At 43.6% G+C, this 3608-nt stretch overlaps 1 pseudogene; it reads left to right on the top strand.

Moving 5' to 3' along the window:
* The first annotated feature begins 498 nt into the window (after positions 1–498).
* On the top strand, positions 499–1824 carry LOC147640197 (chalcone synthase pseudogene; annotated as a pseudogene).
* The last annotated feature ends 1784 nt before the right edge of the window (positions 1825–3608 follow it).

Below are 3608 nucleotides of genomic sequence, written 5' to 3' on the forward strand. Positions count from 1 at the left end.
ATATATGTGTATAATTATATCCTAACGCAAGAACATAAATAATAAAGTCACATATATTGAATTTAGTCCAAAATCGATATAGTATAGTTCGCATAATTTATACACTTTCTCCACACAAATTATATCGAGAGAACATTTTATTGGTGGCCATAATATTATATTATATTTATATTTATATAATATTGACAGCAGCACTAGTTGTGTGATGGAATCGCAGGCGTCCTCTCAGGAAAACGGAGGCACTAGTAGTACTGACTAGTCGTAGGCAAGACTAGTAATTGGGAGGCCTGCTAGACTAGTAATTGGGAGGCCTGCTGCTAGCGCATTATAAAAGCAAGCAGCGCTGCGCCCCTCTAATACAGCACAGCCAGCCATATCACAATTAAGCCACCCCCTTGGGCTGAGCTACACACAGCGAGCGCAGTACTGTCCGAAATTATAGTAGCCTCTGCCTGCTCTGCTCGTCTCGTCTCCTGCGCTAGCTAGCTCGCCGCCGCCATGCCGATCTCCACCACCAATGGCGCCGCATGCAAAGCCAAATTAGCCAAAGCCCAAGCCGATGGCCCTGCCAGCGTGCTCGCCATGGGCAGCGCCACCCCTCCGCACCTCTTCAAGCAGCACGAGTACCCGGACTTCTACTTCAACGTCACCAACAGCAACCACATGACCGACCTCAAGCAAAAGTTCCAGCGCATTTGTAAGCCCCCTCATATATACTAATATATATAATTGCAATAATACTGTATAATAATAGGCAGGTGAGACGCAACTCCAAGCTAACGTTGCTCTCCTCTGTACGTACGTACTACTGCAGGTGACAGATCAGGCATCCAGAAGAGGCACATGTACCTGAACGAGGAGATTCTGCGGGCCAACCCGAGCATGTGCGACTTCTGGGGCCAGTCCTTGGATGCGAGGCAAGAGCACATGGTGGAGGAGATACCCAGGCTTGGTGGGGAAGCTGCCCTCAAGGCGTTGGAGGAGTGGGGCCGCCCCAAGTCCTGCATCACCCACCTTGTCTTCTGCTCAACGGGCGGCATGGACTTGCCCGGGGCGGACTGGGCTCTCACCAAGCGTCTGGGTTTGCGCCACAATATCAAGAGGCTGATGCTGTACTCGCAGGGCTGCTTTGGTGGAGGCACGGCCCTCCGCATGGCCACGGAGCTGGCCGAGAACAACAAGGGCGCACGCGTGCTAGTGGTCTGCAGTGAGATCACCGTGGTGACCTTTCGTGGGCCTAATGAGACCCATATCGACAGCCTTGTGGGTCAGGCTTTGTTCAGCGACGGTGCCTCCGCCCTCATCGTCGGCTCCGACCCCATCGCTCACGTGGAGAAGCCCTGGTTTCAGGTTCACTGGACCGGCTCCTACATCTTGCCCGACAGTGATGGTGCCATCCAAGGCCACTGGAAGCAAATCGGCCTCACATTCCACCTCCACAAAACCGTTCCACAGCTTGTCTCTCAGAACCTGCCTGCCGTCTTGCAAGATGCCCTGGATAATGTCCATGATGATGATGGCCATGCCCCTAGTCCCAATGACATCTTCTGGATCACGCACCCAGGTGGCCCCGCCATCCTAAACCAAATGGAGCAGGCACTCAAGCTCAAACCCGAGAAACTCGCAGCCACTAGACAAGTGCTCGCTGAATACGGCAACATGTCCAGCGCTTGTGTTTTCTTCATCATGGAGCAGATGCGGCGCAACTCTCTGGAAAAGAAGCTCGCCACTTCTGGCGAGGGCTTCGATTGGGGGGTGCTCGTCAGCTTTGGCCCGGGTGTGACTTGCGAGGCTCTTCTCCTTAAGAGCCTCCCCCTTGCTTAAACTACTCGGCTAGAAGTGAAAATATGAGAGGATTTTACCCTAGGAAGATTCAGGCCAAGGCACCTTCATTCATTCTAGTTTTCCTTAAATAAAGATACAACTAGAAAGGCTATGGCATGTGGGCACTCGTAGAGTTGGTTGGGTCTATTGCAAGATGATGATTAGTAGCGTGTGTGGTTCATCTTCTTGGCATTTCTACGTTCTTTCCGGCCCATGATAACATGTCTTTTTCTTGCCATTTCTACTAAGTCTCTATATGCGTGCCCTCTTATCATATAAGAGACATATTGAATTTCATAATTATAAAATTTCTTGTTTTTAGTATTTACCTCATGGAGATGCTATGAATTTTGTGAAGAAGGATTAATATTATCATGACAAAGAGAGAGAGAAAGAGAGAGAGAGAGAGAGAGAGAGAGAGCATGCCGTGTCACGAGCATCAATATAGAATCCATTTTCCTTCGCTAAAGTCATATTATCTAGGTTGAGATGTCCTAAAATCTTGAGCACACGGCAGTGGCCACTCTCTTGCTTTGAACGCTATTCCTTTGCCATGCTACATCTTATAGTATTTGTAATAACACGCCCAATCAATTTACACTCATCTTTCTCTTATTTCTCTTCTTTCTTCTTTTTCTTTACATTCAGAGAGGAAGAAGAATAGAAGATTTTATGTTTCTTCTACCGCGACTTCTCATCAAGAATAAGATAATAAGACAGAAAAAGAACAAGAAAAGAGAAACTTACCAATGGATAAGGAGATATTGTTGGACAATAAACACACTTAGAACCTTATTTTTGAGAAAATAAAAATAAAGCCTAACAGAAAAGATAGAAGCTTAAACCAAAAATATAATTTACTTGATGAGATTGTTTCTTATTATGTAAATAACTTCAAGTATATAATTGAGAGATGAATGGTGTTGCATAGAGGAATAATTGATACATTTTACAAATTGCTAAAGCCATGTTGGAACAAAAATGTATGCTCATTATTGGGCAAAAAGCTTGCAATTATGCTGTGTTTGACTTATGGATGTGATGTTGAAGATATAGAATGATGGAGATCAAGCTGTATAGGTACCAAGAAGAGGGTCACTCATTCAGAGGTTAACTTATGATACCTTTCTATCTCCACATTACGCTTTTATAGTAGCTATATCATAATGGAATGAACTTGAAGCGAGTATCCTTGTCGGCAGATATAGTAGCTTCCTTTAGAAACATTTTTCAATAGGCTTTCAAGGAGAGTGGAGCTTCGACGATTTAGTACTTAAAGAGGCATAATCTTGAGAGCAAGGTAAGATTTTAATGACAAGTTCCATTCCATTCTTTCCTATCTATGAATGAGTAGAGTTTTACATAGGTATAAAGGGGGACTCAAACATAGGTTTACTTGACTAAAGTGTATATTCTACATTTGAATTTCTTGATTCAAAATCTGTGGAAAAATTTCTCTCTTTATATTGTAATCCTCCATGACATATATATTTGGGAGGTCGATGTGAATTATGAAACTCCTACATCTACATGAGTTTTAACAAACTTGTCAAATTTTCAAGACATGTACTCACTACCTTCAGCACTTCTCAAGATTTTGAACTTTTAATTACATTAGTTTTCTACGAATTTTTTAAATTCAACAAACTTCTTAGAAGCTTCACTTTTATGTTTAACGAATTAGATCCATAACGTCCTTGTGCAATCATGAATTAAGGTGATATAATAATGAGATCCACCAATGCTTGGCATTTTTTTTTGTTGGATCCCGTATCTTTTTAAGC

This window comes from Cibotium barometz, chromosome 3, assembly GCF_041138505.1.
Source record: "Cibotium barometz isolate CiBa-2024 chromosome 3, ASM4113850v1, whole genome shotgun sequence".
Lineage (NCBI taxonomy): Eukaryota > Viridiplantae > Streptophyta > Polypodiopsida > Cyatheales > Cibotiaceae > Cibotium > Cibotium barometz.